Raw genomic sequence first — 25,226 nt, forward strand, 5'->3', positions numbered from 1 at the left:
CCCGCAAATGTGGAGCGGCTCACCGTGATAAAGATGAACCAGCACTTCATACCACCAGATTACAAAGTACGAGAATGCACGCAGGAAGAAGAGGACACCGACCTACCTGAGGAAAGTTCTCCTCAGTTACCAGAAGTAGAACCGACTGATGAATTAGCAGAGTATGAGGACGAGTTCTGCTTCCCTGACAGCGAGTTCTGAAAATGAGTCAATGACTCATTAACTGTAAATTTAGTCCTCCTTATTCACTTTTATTCCTGTGTGTCTGTCTTTCTTTGTTTAGCAAGTGCTTCATCACATTCACAACAAAACTGTAATAACCCCATCACAAGCAACAACAAGCCCATCAGCAGAACTGTCTTGATTTTGATGCCGCAGCATTCCTCATGTTCACAACAGTTAGTTGACAAGAACTCAGTCCTGGTCGTCTATCCTCCTCCTCCACTCATCCTATCCATTTCCCGTAATGCTGATGCCTGGATTCTGCACAATGAAGAAACTTACGTTGAGTCCCCTAAAGAGGGACTGGAAGTAGTGAGTCCTCATTTAAATACATTTTGCTAAGTGTGACTTTTTTTCCCCGATTTGCATTTTTGGCTGTTTGGGGGTGTCAACTCAACTGTCAAACTTGTTTGCGCTTGGGTTTACGGGTCTTGGCTGGGCCATTGCTGGCAAGGTCTATTAAGGGATGAAATTGGCCAGTTGTGGCCCTGCTGCAGAACGCTTTAGGACTCTGTGAATTCCAGGTGGAGCCAGCCCTCAAACACAAGTTACAGGTAAGATAAGCGTTTGGATGGGAGGTAGTATGATGGAGTGTTCGGAGAGGCGAGAGAGTGACAGTGGTTCTAGTAGTAAAGTCCTAGGGCTCGTGAATTAACAAACTCTGTGACAGGCATTTACTTTGGAAAACATTTGGCCTATTGCACGTGAACGTTTAGGCGTTATTATTGCTCGCTTGCCTGTCTTAGGGGTGCTGTCTGTGGGGCTTCTAGGTTTTTGTGGTGTGTGAGCACCGCTGCCACATTTCTAATGTTGATTGCTTTTGTTTTGCAGAAAATCCACGCCGGGAAACTCCAGTTGTGGCCCTGCTGCAGAACGCTTTAGGACTCTGTGAATTCCAGGTGGAGCCAGCCCTCAAACACAAATTACAGGTAAGATAAGCGTTTGGATGGGAGGTAGTATGATGGAGTGTTCGGAGAGGCGAGAGAGTGACAGTGGTACTAGTAGTAAAGTCCTAGGGCTCTTGAATTAACAAACTCTGTGACAGGCATTTACTTTGGAAAACATTTGGCCTATTGCACGTGAACCAACACGATGATAGTGTTCAGTTAAATGAACTTACTGCAAAACCACCACCCACCAAGCTCAAAAGTAGTAAAAAAACAGGTATGCTCAGATAAAGTTTGAAAAAGTATATTTATATCCCTAACAAAATAATCTCCCGCAAGACCCTCCCTAACCCCAATAAATAGTCCTTCAAAAGTCCCCAAAAAACCCAACTCCCAATTCCCACCCCCCAAAAGTCTCTAAAAAAGGGGCAAGGGACACTCTAGGGATGCAAGCTGTTAAGTTTGGCCTCCAGGGCATCATGACTTAGGGCCAGGGCATCATACTTCTCCTGGAGGGTGGCGAGATCTAGGCGGAGGCCCTCCACCACATTCTAATACTCGTTCCATTTCTGGACCTCCGCCTCTAGGTCGGACACTCTGCGGAGTGCACGGCGCAAGCGAGCCTTAACAGTACTGTGAGGTGCAGCTTTTGCTGCTCGGCGGTGGCGTCTTCCAGCACGGCTCCGGTTCGCTGGAGCACTGCGCTTATCGGCAGAACATGGGGTCACGGAGGAGGATGTAGATGTTAGATTTGATGCACTGGAGTGCGTGTCGTCCCCCTCCAGTTCCACCAGCCGCCGATATTCGGCAACAGTTGCTTCCAGCCTCCGTTGCCGAGCCAGTACAGCCAGCATACTCCTCGTCGGTTTGGAGGTTTTAGTATTGCCAACTATATGAAGAAAGAAAGACATAATATGTAACCAATGCTCTTTAAGAATATGATTAACACAAAATAATTCAGCAGGAAGTTGTGTCAAAGTACAACTAGCAAAAATATTCAGGCCAGTATCATGGGCGTCCGCAGGGAGGGGCAAGGGGGGGCGCTTGAATCACCATTTCCCTTCCCACAACTCACTTGTATGCTTGGTTTGATGCTCTTTCATATGAAAGAGATCTGGCAGAAGCCCAGGCGATATGTCTGTTTCCCTCTCTCTCTCTCTCTCTGTCTCCCTCTTTATGTCTCCCTGTGTCTCCCTCTACCTCGCTGTCTCTCTCTCTCTGTCTCCCTCCCTCACCCTCCCTCTGGCTCCCTCCCTCTCTCTCTCTCCTTCTGTCTTCCTCTCTCTCTGTCTCTGCCTCTATCTGTCTGTCGGTCCCAGCCTGCTGTAATTACCATATTGTAATTTGTCACTGGGCCACCACTGGATACACATCATATCCTATCTAAGAGTCAGATAGTACCATGATCCAGCTTACCTGTACTCGCCACCGCCACTGTCTCCTTCCTCACAGTCTGTACTTCTTGGTCTGACTCCTCTAGCGCCGCCTCCTCCCCAGAGTGATCCTCGGACTCAGAGTCAATGATCACCACCACATCCGAGCTGGCCCCGCCACCAGTTGTTCCACCTACAAAGTAGATTTAAGAATGTTAGATTACACCACTCACTAGTATTTGGTCTATGAATGAAAAAATGTGAAAACAACAGAAAAATTAATTGACTGTCTACTCTAGTGTCCCTCCTTCCAGGGAAGGCTGTTGTCTTGCTTCATTTTTTTGTCACAATTGTTGAATGCTTGCTTAATTTTAACACACACCATTTTTCTCTGAACAGACAGAAACTGGACTTCTAAGGACAAGAGCAACAGCAACTTCAAACCAGGTGAAAGCTCGGCTCGACCACAAGAAATGTGTTCCATTACTCATCAACTCAGCACCAAGCACTTTTCCATTTCCAACTAACTTTATTTTAATATATGTGTTTACTTAAACTTTTAATAAAGCTTTTAAACTTGAATAGACTCTGTGGTTTTTGGTCCTCCAGACTAGAGTGACTGAGCGAAAAGTTTTGCAATTTTTGCAAGGAGGAGTCCGTGCCGCTGACACTACCAGGTTTATACAGTGTGCCAAACACGCCACTCTGAAATATTATTACTCTGGTCTTTGGTGTCCATAGTTCGGTTTGTGGAGAATTGTCCCTGCAACAGTAGGATTATTGATTTTGCTCCTATCTAAACACTATTTCGAAAAAATTAAATTAGGAACGCTTGGACAACAATAGGTCCTCTATATTTAAATGAAAACTTACTGGGGCCAGCAAAGGAGCACTCGCCGCCCTGGCCTGCATCCTCCTCCTTTGGAGCCACTGCATCCGATTTTTCGGTCCGCTTGCCCCTGGGCGGACCTGACGTACAACATGAAAGAATTAACAGAAAACATTGATGATTGCTGCTTGCCGATGTCCTTGTCAACCAAATCAAACATTTAGAAAGAACAAGATCCAACTATTTCATCCAAAATGAGGGCTACAAAGGAAGGACTGCACCTGAGCCTCTACTCTAGGGGCAGATTTACAAGCCCCTTGCAGCTCTTTTGCTCCATTCTTGCGTCAATTTTGTGACGCAGCGCCACAACAAGAGAGGCGCCATGGTGTGGCGTATATTAACAACGTGACGCATATGGGAGATGCATCCTATTCTAAAGCCCTGCGCCATTAGGGAGCGTTCCAGCGCAAGGGAGGGCGTTCCTGCGCAGGGACGCATGCTAAAAGTGGCTATGGGGAATATATAAAATTTCAATCAGTCATTTAGGACAATGATGCGTCACTGAAACCCTGCGTCTGCATGAAGCAGACTTACGGCTTGACGCAGCATTGCTGGAGCTGCGCCATCGTTGCAACGCAACTCCATCAATGAGCCGCCTTTACGGCACCGATGCGTAACGCTTCGGTGACGTTTTGGGACCATGGTGTGCAGCATTGTAAATACGGCGCACCATGGGTGGTGATGGCGTGCCGCACACTTTGCAGGGATGCGCAGGTAATTGCTAATCTGACACTTAGGGGCATACTTACGAGTTCTGAGCTGGACACCTCCAGATGTGCACCAGAACAAATGCGTAACGCAAAACTAACCTTGCGTCACGGCAGATGCGCCGCTATTACAATGCGGCAAACCCTGGCGCAAGGGTAGGCAGATGCGTGACGCATCTCGTGACGAAAGAGGGGCGCATCTCTAGAGTCGCGTCGCGGGCGCGATGCAACTATAGCAATGCTCAGGGCTGCCCAATACTCAACATACCGCATCAGTCCTTACGCCTGCTTCAAGCAAGCAGGCATAAAGAATTGACATAGCAGCGTCGCGGAAGTGCCTGCGTTAAATCTTGTAGATTTCACGCAGGCACTTTTGCGAGGCGCACAGCTGCCTGACCGCCCCCCTTGCGTGGGAACGCACCCATTGTGGCGCAGGCCCAGGCCTTCACGTGGCACATCTCCTTAGATGGATCACGTTGTACATGACTCGCAGGGATGCGCCACGTTTACGTCGCTGTGCGTCAGGTAAGGCAGCGTAAACGTGGAACAAGGGGCTTGTAAATCTGCCCCTTTGTGTCTAGCATTACGCAGTTCTGTAAAATACACTCATACATTACTCAGCCCAATTAAATGAACACAAAATAGAAAACAAATAAGCAGTGGCACCGCCACAGAGAAGGAGAACAGTGCACCTGAAATGCACAGAAGATTTTGAAATATTAATTTACCTCTCTTATCAATGTAATCAGCAGCATTATTGCTCTTTGTAAAAAAATTAAAGCAAACATTTGCAACATAACCCAGTCACACAGAGCAGGAGAAAAAACAGAGTAGTGAGTGATGAAAAAATTGCTACTACTACTCACCAAGCCCGGGGACCTCCACTCCCAGCACGTCTAGCAGGTCACGCTCTCGGTCCAGGATATCGGTCCAGCGGTGGGTGACTTGATTGTAGGTGCGCTGGACCCCCGTGATCTAAAAAAGGGCCCGGCACACCTGCCCCCACCGCTTCCGTCGCTCCTGGCTGTTGGTGTAACCAGCAGCGATCCTGCCGCCTGCCGCGATGGTCCTGGGGAGACGGCGCTGCACATAAAAAACAAGTGCGCCCACCTCCTCAGGGCTGAAGATCTCCGGGGGCACCACCATTTCCGCCCTTAAGCGACCACACGGGAGCCGGGCACGGGCTGCGGTGCCCGTCTTGGGCAGCTTGACAGCTGTCTTGACCATGTTCTGGGCAGGTGTTAGCAGTAAAGAAGAGACAAAATGAAAAAGAATAAGAGTAGGGAAGAAGGAAATAAAAGTTTAAAAAAGTAGTTGAAAAGTAAACAAAAGTAGCCTAAAACACAAAAATATAGATCTAGAAAAATAGAGGGATAGAAAATAAGTTAAATAGATCAAAAAAATATTAAAACAAGCAAAGGATGGCAGAGATATACAGAGGATAGAAACACCATACCCAGACACATAGGAATGAATGAAAAACAAGATGGAGGCCCGATCACGTGCGCGTAAGTAAGTTCGCACGCGATTTCTCTCGCGAACTCGTGCGAACTTGCATTCGCAAGGCGCTCATTGCGCGAGATTACACATAGCGGGCGAAAACGGAAATACGTCACGCAAACAAAATGGCGGCGCCCATACTCAACCTTGGGGTAACTCGCACGAGTTCGCGGCTTCCCCGGTCGAGTTCGCACGACGCCGCGCCTCGCGAATAGGGCGAAATTACCGAAAAACGAGTTTTGCAAAAGCAAAACCAACGAGCAGGTGCAAAAGTTCGAGCTCATCATTTGTAACCATTTACCTGTAGTGCTTCCTGAAGGGGCCCTCCAGAATCCGGTTGCCTACTTGCAACTATTGTGTGACCCTGCTCTGACAGTCACAGAATAGTTACAAGTATGCCATTGCATCCTGTTATTGCAACAAAAAGGAAAGGGAGCAGACAAGCAGGTGCCAGCCTTCATTAATGTCAGTTGGGGCAGGGCAGGTGGTGTTGTTTGCAAAACTTAGTGCAGGTGTGCTTGGCTTTGCCACAATAATGTACACTCACTAGTCAATCAGAGGGTGCTGTGATGATACCGAGGGTGGCATGGGTGTGCCAGCCAGAGGGTGGCATGGGTGAACCAGAGTGCCAGTGTTGACAGAGGATGGCAATGCTTTGCTTTGCCCCAATAATGTACACTGGTGAACCAGAGGGTGCTGTGATGACACAGAGGGTGACATGGGTGAGCCAGAGGGTGGCATGGGTGACCAAAGAGAGTGCCAGTGGTGACAGAGGGTGGCAGTGATGAAGAAAGCCTTGCAAACAGGCTGGGCACGTAGAAACAACAAGTTCGCAAAACTGGCTACCCGACAAGTAAGTTCGCAATTTGCGAAATTGTACAAAACCCTCGCGAACTTGCAGAAACCCGTGCGAACACACCCCCCCCCAAAAAATACGCAAATCCGCGAGAATTCGCGGATTTTGCGTATTTTCGCAATCCGCAAATACGCAAATCCGCAAATTCGCGGATTGCGAATCCGCAAAATCCGCCCATGCTTAACATTTACTAGTATACAAACAGTTAAGTGACTTCACACATTCCATGTATAAAACTACTACATTTCAGTGGTCAATCCTGACTCATTTTGCAAATACATAAGCAAATTCATGCATTTTTTGTGCATTTGCATCATAAAAAATTGTGACACAATACAACAACAAAGAGGCACAAGGGGCTTGTAAATCTGCACCAGAGAATATGCAGCAGTGTATGTATACTAACTGGGAAATTGTAGATTTAAAACACAAGTCTGATTCTAGACAAAAACACAATTAATTACTCTTAAAGGGCTAATATGAGTGCACACATTACAGAAATATTATTACTGCATTTTACTGTACGACCATGAGTCATTTTGCAAATACATAAACAATTTGCTGCATTACTTGTGCAAACATTGCATCAAAAAAGTAACGCAATGGCAGCACAAAGACGCACAAGAGGCTTGTAAATATATCCCACAGAATTTACAGTAGTGTATTTTGTATGCATACTGACTGGAAAATTGTAAATTTAAAACACAAGCCTAATTCTAAACAAGCAACACTATTTTTTTTTAAATCTTTTTATTAAATGCGAAAGAACAAAGAGAACAAAGAAAGAAAGAACAAAAAACAAGGCAGTACATTACAGTTGTGTGATGGCGGCGCTGGGGGGGATACATAATCAAATCAGATGTCAGACGTATATGGTGAGAGTGGGGAGGGGGGGAGGAGACCAGGAAGTAGCAAGATATCTAAATGCCCATGGAGGAAACATCAGGCTGGGAGGATGACAGGTCAGTATCCAACGCTGAAGGGGGGGGAGTACAGATGCCACCACGGTATGCGTTCCATCGATTCCAAATTTTCCCCCATTTGCGAGGCGTGCCACGGGAAACATACACTGTCTTTTCCCGAAACATGCACCAGTCCATGTTTTGTTGCCACACCAGAACTGTCTGAGCAATGTCTCTCTTGGCAATCATATTGCCCAAGGTCACCCATCGGAGCTGCGCCAGGTCATAATCATTCGGCTCCCAGACATTCAACAGACACCGCCTCGCCTCAGGCATTGATTGCACACCCGTGACCTCACTCATAACTTCATGCACGCGAGTCCAATAGCGCTGCACCGCAGGGCACTCCCAAATAATATGGAGAAACGTACCCACCAGACCACAACCACGCCTGCACAGTCCATCCACAGAGTAGCCCATTCGCACCAAACGAGGACCAGTCACGTAGACCCTATGGAGAATTTTGAGCTGGACAAACCGGAGGCGCGCCGGGATAGCCACTTCCTTAGGGTAAGAGATCGCAGCCTGCCAATCCTCGTCGTTGAGCTCCAGACCGTCACTAGTCCACTCGAAGGTTATTCAGTAGGTCGGTTCTGGTATTGATCAACTTTTTGTATATGAGTGAGATGGTGCCGTCAGGGACATGTCCGTCCAGAACCCGATCTTCGAGCGGGGACGCCTCCGGAATATCCGAGCCCGGGGGAAATACAGACGAAACCACGTGTCGGATTTGCACATAGCGGAAGGATTCTCGATCATTCTAGTCATACTCAACTTTCGGCTCCTCAAATGTCTTGACTCTACCCTGGATCCACACATCATTCACCCTTCTGATACCGATCACATCCCACTTATCGAAACCCTTCGACTTCCAGAGGGAGCCAAGTTTTTCCAATGCATAAAGCGGGGTAGCGCGGGTCGGCCTATCAGCCCAGCCCAGGGCCGCTGTGGCGCGATGCCAGACCTGCACCGCCATCCTAGTGGGGCCCGTGAGAGATCCGCCTGCAGATTTCGCATACAGAGCCATGTTGTAGTCTCCACCAGGCAGCAGCAATCGATCCATCTCAAACGCCGGGCTCGGCAAAGGACCGTAAGTGCAGTGATTGATGGCCCCCAGCTGAGAGGCCCAATAGTAGCGGCGGATGTCCGGGAGCGCAATACCCCCGTCGTACCACAGGAGCGTCAATTTCGCAAGAGCAATACGAGGACGGACCCCCATACCAATTGTCTCTGTAGACCTTCAATCTCCCGGAAGAAGCGGGCGGGCACAATATCAAGTGTGTTTTGCAACGCATAAAGGAACCGAGGGAGCGACATCATTTTAAATAACGCCCCCCGTCCCAGAGGAAAGAGAGGGAGCCTGCCCCACACAGCCACATCGGCACAGAGGCGCTGGAGAGGGGGCAACAAATTGCGTTCATAACGAAGCACAGGGTCCAAGGTGATAAAAATCCCCAAGTACTTGAATCCCTCCTGCACCACCAAAATAGGACATCCACGAGGCGGGAGAGGGGCCTCGCCGCATAGAACATAGATGCAAGATTTCGACCAGTTGATGACTAGACCGGAGTTTTTACGTAAAGAAGTGAAAACGTCAAAAAGGACGATCAACAATTTCCGAGGCGACGTAAGATACAGGAGTATATCGTCTGCATATAAGGATATTCGGTCTTCAAACTCCGGAGTCCATCTAATGCCCTTCAAGGACGGGTTCCATCTCAGCCATGCCGCCAATGGCTCCAAAGCAAGGGCAAACAAGAGAGGGGACAAAGGACAGCCCTGGCGCGTTCCCCTACCAAGAGCAAAGGAGGCCGAGACACGACCGTTTACCACCACTTGGGCTAAGGGGTCGGTGTAGAGCAATTTCACCCAGTCAATGAAGGTGGGGCCAAAGCCAAATTTAAGAGAGAACCGCCCATAAATATGGCCACTCCAGCGTATCGAACGCCATGGTGGCGTCCAGAGATGCCAAGATGGCCGGTTCACGCAGAGTCGCCGCTCGTGCGAGGACTCCATGCAGGCGCCGGAGATTAAGTGCCGTGTTACGATGGGGTATGAATCCGGATTGGTCTGGGTGAACCAGATCGCCTATGACAGTGACCAAACGGTTGGCAAGCACTTTGGCCAGAATCTTCGGCTCGGCGTTAATCAATGATATGGGCCTAAAGGAGGCGCAGCGGTCACATGGCTTGCCATCCTTGTGGATCACCACAATGGAAGCCAATCTTTGGTCGGGAGGGAGGGAGCCTGCCTCCAGTGATTCCAAAAACATCGACCGCAGATACGGTGCTATCACATCCGGACGGAGCTTGTAAAGCTCCACAGGGAGCCCATTAGGACCCGAGGCCTTCCCCGAGCGAACCGAGCGGATAGCCGTAACAACCTCATCAACCGTAGGCGGAGCCTCTGGAAGATCCCTTTCAGGGTCGGACAAACGTGGCAGCGAGATATCTCGCAGGGGCAAGTGGGAGTCATGTTCAGGTCTATCAGAGACGGGGGAATACACTTCCCGGAAATAGTCAGCGAAACATTCAACAATATCAGCAGGGTCGGTGATACTCACGTCATTCACATCAACAATCACAGGGACAACCCGACTCGCCCGTTCCCTCTTATCCAGCCAAGCAAGCAATTTCCCCGCCTTATCCCCACATCATATAGTCGTCCCTGTTGCTCCCTGCTCATCTCCTTCGCCGCATCAGTCACCAGCGCTCTATACTCAAGTTGTTTTAGACCCAAAAGGTGCAGCCTCTCCGGGGTGACCTCGGATTCCAACTCCCCCTCAAGAACAGTGATGTCATTTTCAACACGGACAACCTCCTCCCGTCTACGTCTCTTGACATTGCCAATCAAGGAGAGGGCCTGGCCCCGAATAACAGTTTTGTACGCTTCCCACAACGTGACAGAGGAGGACACAGAACCCACATTTTCAGCAAAGTAATGGTCAATCGTTTTAATTAGTTCCGGCCTAACCTTGGGGTCGCGGAGGTACCAGGAGTGTATCGGGGCCACCCTACCCTCCTACCCCAAGTGAGTGTCCACTACCAACCACAGTGGGGAATGATCCGAGATACCCCTAGCTAGATCTTTCACCTCCCTTATGGAGGAGGCCTGGGAGGAGGGCATCAGCACACAATTCAGTCTCGAAAGACTGCCATGGGCACCAGAATGGAAAGTATACTGTAATTGCCCAGGATGGAGCAGGCGCCAGCAGTCAGTGAGCCCTAAAGCCTCCAGGAAATCCCCCAACCAGGATTGTGACTTTGCAATGTCTCGGGGAGGGTAGCGATCACACATCCCCCTACCACAGAGTTGAAATCCCCACTTACTACAAGCAGACCCTCGGGGAATCCCAAAACCACTCTACCCAGATCCGGATAAGTGGTAGTCTGGAGACCCGGCGGCACGTAAACGGAGAGCAGGGTGACAACCCTACCCTCCCAGCGCCCCACAAGGGCAGCGTAACGTCCCCTGTCATCAAGGATAATGTCGTCAACAGCAAGAGGGAGGGAGTTCCGAACCAGAATACCCACCCCCCTGGAGCCAGACGTGAAACCTGAGTGCGCGACTAGACGATAGCCACGCCTATTCATTGCATGGCACGTATTGCCAAGCAAATGCGTCTCCTGAAGCAAGACCACATCAAGGGACAACCGTCGCAAGAGCTGCAACACCACGCCCCGTTTGATCCTATCCCCCAACCCATTCACGTTCCAACACAGTACCTTAAGTCCCCTAACCCCCATCCCAGAGATCAACCCCATCCCCCCCCACACCGGGTGCAACACTGTACAACAGGAGATCATCAATATTATGCCTTGAAGAAAACAATGAAACGAAAACTGTAACCCCCCAACTCCCCAAACAACCCCGTACATCATACCCCCACCCCGCACCCCTGCGTAAGACTCAAAAGCCACCCCAACTTGCAGTGTGCCTGTCGCCCTAACATACAACTATTCTACGAAAAGAACCCCAGAGGAGGAAGACTCACCCACCCCCCGCCCAAACCCCAATAAGACAGCATGATAACAAGCAATAGGGGCATAGCACCAAACCACAGCCGAAAAGTCAATACAATGGACCGGGAGCTGATTCCGCCCCCTATTCCTGCTCCACCGGGCCTCCCTCCGCACCACCGGAGTTCCCAGAGTGTTCAGAACGATCCGGTCCCGGGGGCAGCGTGTCCAGCCAGTCACTTGCCGCCCCTGGATGATCAAAGAAAAATGTTTGTTCGTTGTAGACCACACGTAACCGGGCCGGGAAAAGCATGGCATATTTCATGTCTCTAGTCCTCAGTCTCTTCTTCACCCCCTGGAACCCAAGCCGCTGTTTCTGAACCTGCTGGGTAAAGTCCGGGTAGAAGCTGACCGCAGTGTTCTCATAAGCCGTTGGACCAGATAGACGTGACGCTTGCAGGATCGCATCCCTGTCCCGAAAGTTAAAGATCCGAGCAATGATGGGACGTGGAGTGGCTCCCAGCTTAGGCGGACCACCCGGGATCCTATGTGCACGTTCAACAGCAAAAAACTTGCTGAGGCCCTTGGTTGCTAGATGATTCAGGACCAGATCTTCCACCAGCAGGTCCACCGAGGATGCTTCCGAAGTTTCCGGGACACCAACCAGACGGACGTTGTTTCGTCGTGCCCGGCCCTCAAAGTCGTCCAGGCGTCGAGTGAGATAGTCACGGGCGGCTCGCAAGTTACCGACCTCTGCCTGTAAATTGGAGACGTCAGTAACAAGACTAGATGTCTTTAAATCGAGGGATTTGACCTTTTCATTGGTCTTCGCAAGGTCAGCCCTGATCAAGGTAACATCGATAGCGACCGTATCCAACTTGTGGGCCAGGGCCTCATATTGTTGACCCAGCGAGGCCTTCATACCGGCAATGGCGCCCATGACGTCCCTCAACGACAGTTCTTCATCCATCGGGGAGTCTTCTCCCACAGTGGCCGGGGATTTAGTCGATCCACCCGGAGAGCCCTTGACGAGGGTGTATCTGTCCATGACATTTGATTGCACGGAGCCCCCTCGCGTTGCCGGTCTGGTCTTGCGTTTCTCTCCCTCAGGCTTGGCGGCCATCTTAGTTCGTGCGCCTCGAAGGGTTGTCTGAGACCTAGTAAAAATGGCTAAAGTTGATGCGCCCGCAACAGTATAGAAATGAAGATGCAAACCAACCACCAAGTGATAAATGGCAGAGGGCCAAGGCATCAGTCGGTGAATAGCGGTGAGGTCGAAAGCAGCAAGCCAGGGCGATCGAAACAAAGTCAAGCAGGTCTAAGAGCGTAAAACGAAACTGAAAGTAGACAACCGGGCAAAGGAGGCTCGCATGATCCGTTGTTGTTCAATTACTGTCCGGCTGGCAAAGAGACCGAGCCCGGGGGCAGTACCACGGAGCAGGGCGAAAAAGTTCAAAAGTCCATATCTTCAGCTCCCGATGTCCAAATCGAAGTCCGAAAACGGATAAACGATCAGCAGGGCCGTGCCATTAACAACCCGTCGTTCAAATCAGGATAGGGTTCAGGATAGTCGGTGGAGGTGGCGAGGGTCCGGGAGCCCTAAGCTCACTCGACCATCTTGGGTGCGCGCTAAGCTCCTCCTCGAACAAGCAACACTATTAACTACTCTACAACTGAAAAAGTGACTGCACACATTCTTACATTTTTTAGTACTGCACTTTATTGCACAAAGCTGACTCACTAAACACATTAACCTACCAAATGGCTTTATCACAATAGTTATCCAAATGCAGACAAACTCAGAATGTGATTCTACACACTTTAGAAGGATAAACACATTACGCTTACTAAAAACAAAATGCACCACATACATTCCCTTACAAGTTATAAACTCACCTTTCACATTGAATGGTAGATTAAGAAGAATGCCACTCACACAGCAGATATTCTTATACAGAATCTCTCTACTTCAGTGTTCGCAGCAAAACCAAGAAAATGGCACATTTTCCCTCTCAATTTACACATATATACATGTTAATAACAAATCAAATTGCTTCACACATTATTTCAAAACCAAACACACATTTCTATTGTTTGAACATTTGAACCCTTTCCAACTGACATAACTTTGAACCCTACCCCCAACAGATCATGCAAAAGTCAACTGTCCACAGAGGTCAAATAGTTCAGCACACTGTAAAACACTCCTTCTCAACAAGTTTAGACTCTACAAAAGGTACTTACTTATAAGTACCAATAAAAAGAAAAGCTCTTCTAAGAACCAACAAACATCTAAACACATAAGCTTGATAGATATCTGTAAAACATATGTTTTAATTCTTTTTTTCTTGCTTAGGTACGCATACGGGACGACTTAGGAACCCCGCACCATGCGGCGTCCGGCGGCGCTTGGTACGCATACTGTAAATTTACTATAAAAAATAGCCTCTATTACTAATTTGTATTATCCCCGGGGACCCCATCCTCCGGGGCTCAAATAAAACATTGGGGACCGTGGGGGGAGCCCCAATGCCCCCATGGTCCCAGCCGTCTCCCTGTGTCCTTCAGGAGCTGGCATTGCTTTTCGTCAGGGAGAGCAGCTAGCATGCTGCTCTCCCTGATGAAAAGCAATCTGCTTTCCTATTTGCAAGAGGGAAAAGCAGTTTGCTATGGTAGGGCGGGAGCCGCGAGGCTCCCGCCCTACCATAGCAAATATCAGTGTACCGGGGTAGACACCCCGGGACACTGCAGGAGCTGGCCTTGGGGGGTGGCAGTCCCCAGGGCCACCACAAGGCTCCAGAAGGGGCCCCCCTCTCAACAGTTAAAAGCCCCGGGGTGGTGGTCCCCGGGGCTGGGGGGTCCGTCACGGACCCCCCTATTTTGAATATTAGAGCCCCGGGAAGGCTTGAGCCCCCCCCCCACAGGTTTGTTTAAAAAACATTTTTTTTAAAAGAAGACCCGGGGGTGGCGGTCCCCGGAGATGCGGGGGGCCGTGAGCCCCCCCCGCATACATATCGTTAAAGCCCCGGGGGTGGAAGTCCCGGAGCTGGGGGGCCCCTATGGGTCCCCCATTATAAATAAAAACATTGCTCCCGGGATTTACAATAAAGCAGGCTTCGGGTTTTTTTTTTTTCACGGCATACGCGTACCCTACGTGTATCCTGTGAGTTAAAAAAAAAGATTTTGACCTTGGGGATCATTGTGAAACCCCCTGAGCAGCCCTAGGGGGTCAGGACGTCCTATAGCAAATAGCAAACTTTTCCTGTCAATCTACACACTCAATCTACACACATATACAAATAAATAACAAATCACATTTATTCCTACATTAAATCAAAACGAAACACACTTTTCTATTGCTTGAACTTTTGAACCCTTACCAACTGACAAAACTTTCAACTCTACCCCCATTCCGCATTTTGCCTGTTACCATAGAAACACTTCAGAGAACATTTAACTAAGCACACAGGTGAAAAGTTCATCAAACAATGTTGCAAATCAAAACAGCAAGTGTGCTTGACTTGTCAATATACCAGCTTATCTTAAGTAACGTTCTTTTCTATCACTTTTTCTTAACTAATAAATATCAGGCTTTTAAAAAACAGAAAATTGCACCCTAGTTTTCTGTGTAAAATGTTTCCAAACAACCAATCATTTCTTTGCTTTTTTCAAAACTCCACTTATCCACCATTTTAGAAAAATCTTACTTTTCAAACTGCTATTTCATTTACAGAGACCATCTGAGTTCATCCAGAACTCTCTTCAAGATGTTTAGAGTGTGGATTGTGGGACACAGCTATATTTTCTGGAGTCAAATGTACGCAGAACAGAAAGGAGTTCACAAAGTCCTAGGCTTACCAAATGTAGACATTAAATGGATTGGACAGAGAGGGTTAAAGTGGTACCAATTGATGCCATTGGTTAAATGCTTTTTACATCTCCAACACCCTGACCTCATAATTGTGCACTGTGGTGGCAATGGCCTAGGCACTTTGACTGGGGTTGGTCTGGAAATATTTATGAAGGACACCTTTACAGAACTGATGTCACTTTTCCCCAACATTACCTTTGTCTATTCTAATATATGCCAAAGGCAGAATTGGAACTGGTCCAATCAATTTTGTCCACAGATTGAGAAAGCTAGGAACGTGTGAATAAATTTGTTTCTGCTTTTCTCCGAGACTATATAATGGGGTCCATTTACAACAACAATCCACGTTTCAATATGCATGGCATCTATAGGAGAGATGGTGTACATTTTACAGATGAGGGGAACAGAGTCTTCCTCTTGAACTTTAGGGCTCTTTTTAGAGCCACCGAACATCTAAACACATAAACTTGATACATATCTGAAAAATATTTTTCTTTTGCAAGCTTCGGCCACGCTTGGTACGCGTACTGTAAATTTACCGTAAAAAGAAAATAGCCTCTATCACTAATTTTTATTATCCCCGGGGACCCCATCCCCCGGGGCTCAAGTAAAACGTTGGGGACCGTGGGGGGAGCCCCAATGCCCCCACGGTCCCAGCCAGCTCCCCGTGTCTGGCATTGCTTTTCGTCAGAGAGAGTAGCTAACATGCTGCTCCCCCTGACAAAAGGCAATATGCTTTCCTATTTGAAAGAGAGAGCAGGTTTCCTGCTCTCTCTTCCAAATAGGAAAGCAGTTTGCTATGGTAGGGCGGGAACCGCGAGGCTCCCGCCCTACAATAGCAAACAGCAGTGTCCCGGGGGTAGGCACCCCGGGACACTGCAGGAGCTGGCCCTGGGGGGTGGCGGTCCCCAGGGCCACCACAAGGCTCCAGGAGGGGGGCAGTGCGGCTCCCCTCCCAACAGTTAAAAGCCCCAGGGGTGGTGGTCCCCGGGGCATGTGGGGGGGCTTGAGCCCCTCACACAGGTTTTTTTTAAACATTTTTTTCAAAAGAAGCCCAGGGTGTGGCGGTGCCGGGGGCTGTGGGGGTGGCCGTGAGCCCACCGCATACATATCGTAAAAGCCCCAGGGGGTGGCGGTCCCTGGGGCTGGGGGGCCCCTCTGGGTCCCCCATTATAAATGAAAACATTGCCCTCAGGATTTGGCCCCCCGGAGGCTAATTAACAATAAAGCAAGCTTTGTTTTTTTTTCTTCTTTTTCACGGCGTATGCGTACCCTACGCGTATCCCGCAATAAAAAAAAAAAGAAATTACAAATATTTTGGCCTTGGGGGTCCTTGTGGGACCCCCTAAGCAGGCCTATGGGGGCAGGGTGTTTCTACCCTGCCCCCTTTTCTTGTTTTTCGCGTTTCTTTTTCTGTTTTCTTGTGCTGCCAACACTTCCTGGGTTGGAGTGTTGACAGGCAGTTTACAGCCAATTAGCATGCAGCTCATGCTCGTAATGGTACGCGTACTGTCCTCGGATGGTACGCGTACAGTACAACTTCGCAAATATATCTATGATTTTACCTTTGATTTTCTGAGGAACTACTGAACAGATTTACACCATTTAACAAAAACAGTATTCTGCTAACCAAACTCTACCTTTTTGCCAAATTTGGTGTAATTCCGTTCAGCAGTTCGGGCTGTAGCCTCACTAAAAGGTCCCAATGGAAAATTGCATGGGGAAAACACGTTTTGGGACCCCCTTTTTTCTCTGCCCCCACTTGACAAATCACCCTGAAACTTTCAGGGAAAGAGCAGAAAGGAGCAGGCCATCTTCTTTGAGAATTTCGCGAAGATTCGTCGACCGCCAGTAGGTAATGTATATATATATATATATATACATTACCTACTGGCGGTCGGTGTAGGTAGTTATAGTTAGGACCTAGTTTCCATAGGAAATGCGCAACATTCTATTTGGAATAACTTTGGCGCCCGTTGATGAATCTTCACAAAATTTTCAAAACTAATGGCCAGCTCTGGTCCGCTCCTATCATGAAACTCTAGGGTTGATTCGTGTAGCGAGGGCTGATAAAAAAGGGGGGTCCCAAAACGTGTTTTCCCCATGCAATTTTCCATAGGGACATTTACAGCCCAAACTGCTGAACGGAATTACACCAAATTTGGCAAAGATGTAGTCCTCAGTTCAGACTCATGCCTTTTGCTTAAATGGTGTAAATCCGTTCAGTAGTTCCTGAGAAAATCCCATTTAAAAGTACATATATATCTTTGGCCACGCAGGATCCACGCATCCTAAGCGCACCCTGCTGTGCACAAGCTGTATTCTAATTGGCAGTCAACACTCCAAATCAGGAAGTGTTGGCAGCCATCTTGTGCCTCGGTAAAACCGAGGCACAAGAAACCTATAAAAGAAACGCGCAAAACACAAAAAGGGGGCAGGGTAGAAACACCCTGACCCGCTAGGCCTGCTCAAGGGGTCCCACAAGAAACCCCAGGGCCCAAAAGGTTTTCTTTTTTTTTAAATCGGCAAAATCCGCGCAGGGTGCGCAGATCTTGCTGATAGAAATAAAAACGAAGCACGGGTTCCCGTGCTATATTACTCATTAACTCCCGGGGGGCCAAATCCTGGGGGCAATTAAATAGTAAAATAAAAATAAAAAAACTGTATGGGGGACTTGAGCCACCCCCCCACCAAGCCCCGGGGACCAACAAAACAGGGGCTTTTCAAATGGTGGGAGGGGGGCCACGCGCCCCCATCCTGGAGCCCTTGATGGTCCTGGGGATCACCACCCGTCAGGGACGGCTCCTGCAGTGTCCCAGGGTGTCCACCTCGGGGACACTGCAGTTTGCAATGACAGGGCGGGAGCCTCGCGGCTACCACCTTGTCATTGCAAACTGCTTTGCTATTTGGAAGAGAGAGCAGGAAACCTGCTTTCTCTTCCAAATAGCAAAGCAAATTGCTTTTCCACATGGGGAGCAGCATGTTAGCTGCTCCCCATGTGGAAAAGCAATGCCAGCCTCCGCAGGACACGGGGAGCCGGCGGGACCATGAGGGGATTGGGGACCCCTCACAGTACCCAATGGAGTGGGCCACGCGGCCCCCTTCTCAATTTTTTTATTTTTTAAAAAATATTGGGGGCAGGCCCTGAGGATGGGGTCCCCAGAGCCAAAACATTAGAAAAAGAAGGGGGTCTACACAACCCCTTTCTTAATTTTTTTTCTTTTAAACTGGATCGTGGCTGGAGGCCCCCTGGCGCGTTTGCAGAGGAAGAACAAATTCCCCTTGAATATTGGGGGTCCCTGGGGGTCAACTAGCCCACCGGAAACATACAATATGCACCAAGGGGGTGCGTTGCAGAGAGCGGTTCTGAGGTCACGCCCCTTGTTGCACCTCTTTGCAACGCAGCTCCGTGGTGCTTACTGGAGGTTCCTGGTGGGCTAGTTGGCCCCCAGGGGACCTCAGGATTAAAGGGGACTTAATCTCCCAACCTAAAACAAGCCATGGGGCGCATTTGCTGAGTGGTGAAGGTAGGGGGCGGGGCCTGAGGTGATATGTGTGCAAACATGTCCTGTGGTGTGTTTTAAGTTGGGAAATTAAATTTCTTTCAATACTGAGGGTCCTTGAGGGCAAAATAACCCAACAGGTATCTCCAGTATGCGCCAGGGAGCAGTGTTGCAGACAGGTATTCAGAGGTCATGCCCCTTTTTACACCTCTATGCAACGCAGCTCTGTGGCGCTTACTGGAGGTACCTAGTGGGCTAGTTTGACCCTAGGGACCCTTAGGATTGAAGGGGACTTAATCTCTCAACTTAGAATGGTGACAGGGCACGTTTACACAGTGGTGAAGGGAGGGGACAGGGCCTGACGTGATGTTTGCAAACACGCCCTGTGGCCCGTTTTAAGTTGGGGAGAAAATTCCCCTCAATCTTGAGGGACCATGGGGACCAAGTAGCCCACCAGGTGCTTTCAGGAAGCGCCACTGCGCTGCGTTGCAGAGAGGTGGTGCAGGCCGTGCCCCTTTTTACATCTCTCTGGTACGCAGCTCTGTGGCGCTTACTGGATGTACAACGAATTCCGATTTAGTCACCTGTTATCAAGCGAGACCTCAGGGCTGCATCTTTGAGCTCAGTACTGATCCTGAAAAGTAATTCTAACCATACTTACCAGTACTTGAATTTCCTTCAATAGGCTAACGTTGACTGGTTTCACTTGGAAATTCTACCAAGTGTGGAGTTTTGGGACATTAAAATATTCACCTAAAATCATCCGAACAACAAATTCCAATTTACTCACCTGTTATCAGGAGAGAACCTAGTGCTGCATCTTTTAGCCCAGCACTGACCCTGAAAAGTAATTCTAACCGTACTTACCAGTAACTTGTATTTCCTTCCATAGGAATCCATTGTCTGGTTTTCACCAGAAAAGTTCTTAAGTGCCTATTTTCACAAACTACAAATATTCCTTAAAAATCGCCTGTATGACTTAAAAGCATTCTTTCAACTGTTTACAGAAGATGCACCAGTGCCGGATCCAGGATCCACCACTGAGTAAGAAAAAGTAACGATAACACTACTTACCTGCTAGTTGAATTTCCTCCCATAGGACAACATTGGTGATTCTATGTGAAAAAATGTCAACTTTTAAAATACAATAATATTCCTTAAAAATCACTACTGTAACTAAAACGCTTTTACTCAACTGTTTACAGGAGATGTCCAAGTACTGAATCTAGGATCCAGTCCTGTGGTTAGAAAAGTAATCCATAACGTAACTAATTGCATTTAACTAGAAATTCACATTGAGCTCAATGTTGCATTGTGTTTGAAATTGTGTTGCCCATTGCAACAACTGTAACTACTGTACTTAAAAGTCTATTGCCTATTTGCAAAGTATTTAAACTAAAGTAATTAATTCTGAGAAAGTATATTTTGTAATGTAATGTATAATGTAATTATAATGTAATTTAAAAAATAAAATATCTAAAAATAAATAGTTTAAAACAATGTAGTAAATCAGTATCAAAAAAATAAATATAACAATTAATACATTTAAAAATTGTCTTTGAAAAAACCTTTGAAATTCACTGAGAAAACCATAGGGTTAAGCCATGTTATAGTTAGGCATTAGCATTTAAAAAAAACTTTGAAATTCACTGAAAATAAAACATAGGTTTCAGACATGTTATACTTAGGAATTAGCATTTAAAAAACCTTAAAAATTCACTGAAAAATCCATAGGTTTGAGGGGTGTTATAGTTAGCGGGAAATTTCACTCGTACAAAACCTTTGTAATTCCTCCGTTATAGTTAGTTGTACTAAGTATAACTCGCGCACCCGCAATCCACTGCTGATGATGTCATATATTACATCATTCATGACATGGTCATTGACATCACTGACGACATCACTGATGACACCTCAAATGACATCACTGATGACATAATCTACCTGACAATCTGATACATCTTACCATACACTAGAATAACCTTTCAACACTCATTATAAAATATGGAGTACCATATTTGAAACCATTGACCCACCAATACCAGTTTCTAAAAACCCACTCAGTGATTCCTACATCTACACACACATCTAAACACTTACCTATAGATTCACTCATAAATGCTAACAAAGATCAATAGAACACTATTTAATATACTTATACACCTACATCAACAGTACACACCAGCACACATCCCATTCACTTAAGCAGTCATCCTACTCACTTATGCAAACAATTGATCATACTTACATTTACTAAGTTACACACTTATACAAACACCACTTTATTTATTCGCATAGATAGTAACTCATACTTAGTGTGTAATAAAATCACTATTACAAGTATACAGTTTTCGATACAGTCACTCATACAATTACTGAGTCTTATGTATACTTATTTATATACAACTGTCACATACACTGCCTTTTATATTTCTAGTTTGTTGGACATGTATCATTGAGAAATATATTTACTCATCACCACACCCATAAAGAGATTCACTCACCCAAACAACTGTTTCCACATACAGTCATAGCCTCATATACCTAGTAAATCAACTATTTACACATCTTTGGACAGTCGCACACCTCCCACCCAACCACACACACATTAACTATCCCACACAAATACTCACTTAACTAGTTAATACTAATATAGACTTTCATATAGCTAGTAACCAACTTATGTAGTAGGTTACACAACAAGAGATAGAGTGATACAGGTAATCACACAATATACATTGTGCCAACTGGCACGGGCAATATTCACAAGGGATTATTTACACCAGGACAGGGCCACGTGGGCCACTGTCAGAATCAGCACTTAGCAGAAATAGCACTTCAAGAACTTAGAATAAGTGTAGCACAAAATAACAATTATAGGTCACAACCAGTAACTACTGGTAAAGGTAGGTACACACTACGCAATGCTAATAACCATAGGCCTAGATTACGCATGGACACATAACCTCTCTAGTATAACATACTAAGCAAAGTAAACTCCTAAGCATTAACACATTTAGAAGTATAACACAAGCCTAAAGGCAAAGCACATTACGCCGTAATCACATTTAGGCCTAACCAGTAAGAATACAGTAGGCAATCTCCTCACTAGTCTAAACACATTAGACTCTGCCTCCTAAGAATAAATCACATTTAGGGGCGAAAGCAAGAACATACTACACATGATGCATCACAACATTCAGAGGTGTAGGGAACGAAAACACATGATGCATAAACATACATTGAGCGGTGTAAGAACAAGGCACATGATGCATCAAACCACATTCAGAGGTGCAGGGAAGGAAAAACACATGATGCATAAAAACATTCAGAGGTGTAAGAACAAGGCACATGACGCATAAAAACACATTCAGAGGTGCAGGAAAACACAATTGCGCAAAACTCACATAAGCCACCACCTGTGGCAGTCCCTTAGGCCAACTGGCCTTGTTGGGGCTAGGACGCCCTGTGTTCCAAAGTCAGGGGCCTAAACGGAGCAGCTGCCCACTAAGTGCTGGGCAGCTGAAGAACTGATGGGCAAAACACACGTGGGAGCCTCGTGGGCTGGTAAAAACACTGGGACCTTGGGGGCTGCTGGGGCTCCCGGAACAAAATGGCGCCTTCAGGGGAGTCCCTCTTGGGGGACTCGACATGGACAAATGCCCCCCCTGAGCCTCGTGGGCTCTAAATCACACTGCGCCCCTGGAGCCTCGTGGGCTCGGAAGAAAGAATGCCCCCTTTGTTGGAGTCCTTCACTGAGGACTCGAAATCTCCAAATGCCCCCTCGTTGGAGCCTCGACAGCCTCTGACTAACCAGATCGCCCCCTTGGGGCCTTTGTAGCAAAAATGTGCCCCAACGTTGGAGTCCTTTGCGGGAGACTCGACATAGGCAAATGCCCTCGGAGCAAAGATCGCACCACTGGGGGGGAGGGGCGGACACCGGCAATGTGTCCCGATGCCCCCTCTCCTCACAGAAACACCCCCGACTCACCGGCTCTGCTGCGGGGAGGCTCCAGCGTCGTGCTGTCTCTCTGCGGCGTCCCACTGCTGCTGGCACTCCTCCGCTGACCACCACGGGGCTGTCCCTCACTCTCGGGAGCCCCGTGGGAGACACCAAACACCGGCTCCTGGCTTCTTCTTGCCCGCGGCTGCAGGGGTGGGACCTCCGGCCTCTTCCTGGCTTCCTGCCAGCAACTCTTACTCCGGGGCTCCCTCCCATGGGCAGCCAATGGCAGCGCAGCCCTCGGGAGACTCAGGGGCGTTTGGGCCAAGCCCAGCACGGCCCTCCTGTCCAGCCTCCCACGGGTGAGCCAATGGCGGCCGCGGCAATTCTTCTTTGGGCAGCCAATGGCAGTGCGGCCCTACTGACAAGCTTCCTGGCTCCGGTCGCGCTGCGGAGACCAACGCGGCAATCTCTTCGCCAAAGCACGGGGTGGGCTCCCGTTAGATACCGGCTCAAACCTACTGCCAAATCGCGGGTCACATGCAGGGTGGGCACCTGCTCCTTCAACGACCAAGGGGCCCGTAACACAGCGCTCCCCTAGGGCCCAAAAAAACGCATAAACAAAAATAGAAGCGAAAGCGCTCCCAGGCGCTTTAGGGGCAAGGTCCCAGAATAAAGTGCTCCCCCAGCACTAGGGAAAGAAAATAAAGCGCCCTCAAGCGCTAAGGACCCAATAAGGCGCTTCTCAAGCGCTAGGGGCACAAAAGTCCAGCAACAGGTGAAATGACTTGAAGAACAGTGGTTTAAAGTAGGAAAGTAGTTTATTCAATATAACAACCCCAGAGGCATCCAAGGATTAACTCCTTCAGCAACTGTACATCTCTGGACTGCTCCCTGGATTCCACACTCTGGAATCCAGTGAGCACAGTGTGACACATAGAATATTACAGCATCACAAGAAGATACCAAGATACAACATATCTCCCTTCCTATAAAATTAACAAAATAAAAATAACATAAACGAAAAGATAAAAACAGAAAGAAAATAAATATGGTGTGGTACAAACCTAAATTCTACTTTGTATGCACCATGATGCACTTAAATTACGTACATATGTAATCCTTCATCCACAATGGTCTGCACTTAGGTCTAGCAGAGAGAGAAACTGAAATAGGTACATCATCTCTTTTCGTAGCAGATGTTTTTGAAGACTTATTCTTTTGACCCACAATTTGTTTGCATTCCAGATCATTACATCTCGTTATGCTTCTTACATTCCATTGTTTACCATCATCCAATTTCACAATATTTCCACTTACATAAATAATTTGTTTGGGTTTAGACCACTTGGAAGAACCAGGTTTTCGATTTCCTATTAGTTGTGAGCGTACCCAATCACCAACCTTAAATGCTTTGACATTACAATTAACTTTGGCATTATGATCTTGTACATATTTGTTTTGATACTGTTGAACTTTATTCAACAGTTTCTTACCATCAATTTCTTTTGTACTATTTTTGGACATCCATATTGGTTTGACTTTAGACCCAGCCACACGCCCTTTTAACAAAGAAAAAGGAGACATTCCTGTAGCTGTATGAGGAGTATTCCTATAACACCATAACATTTCTTTAACAGCATCTTTGCAATTATCATCATTGTTGCTGGCGAGTTGAATGCATTCTTTTAACACACGGTTGAACCTTTCTATCAGACCATTTTCTCTTGGATTATACACAGAGGTGGTATTGTGTTTCACACCTACTTGGTTTAGATAAACAGAAAATTCTTCAGCTATAAACTGCGGACCATTATCTGATAAGATCATGCTTGGATAGCCCTCTCTATGAAAAATTCCCTCGCAAAATTCAATTACATTGGAAGCCTTAATGTCCCTCACAAAAGCTACTTCAGGCCACTTGGAGTGAAAATCCATTAAAACAATAGCAAACTTATTTTCAATTCCCTTAACATGAAATGGACCACAAATATCGATAGCGACTTTGTCCCAAGGTTTGTCAGGAAAAGGAGTTGCAGAAATAGTGGTTTCTTGAGATTTGTGGGATTTGTCACTACACATACATGCTAAACAATTCCGAACACATCTATCTATGTCTTTGTCCATACCGACCCACCAAAAATCATTCCTAGCTCTCCTTTTCATGCTAGTCATTCCACTATGTCCTTCATGTAACAGATTTAACAATTTGTTACGTAATGTTGAAGGTACAACCAATCTGTCACCTCTCCTAAGTATGCCATCATAAAAAGATAACTCCGGCCAAACCATCTTATAATCAGTCTGAATAGACTTGTCCAAAGATGATAAATCAACACTAACGTGTAGATTATTGATACTTTGTTGCAACATAGTGTCATCAGCCACAGCTTGAATCCATTCTTGTTCACTTAATGCACTATTACATGATTCTTCAATACTGGCTACTAACCATTCATCATTATCCTCAATTGCACAATCCTTGTCATAAGGCAAAGGAAGACGTGATAAACAGTCTGCATTGATATTTATGTGACCGGGAACATAGTTAATC

The sequence above is a fragment of the Lissotriton helveticus genome, chromosome 6 (assembly GCF_964261635.1).
Source record: "Lissotriton helveticus chromosome 6, aLisHel1.1, whole genome shotgun sequence".
In the NCBI taxonomy this organism is placed as follows: domain Eukaryota; kingdom Metazoa; phylum Chordata; class Amphibia; order Caudata; family Salamandridae; genus Lissotriton; species Lissotriton helveticus.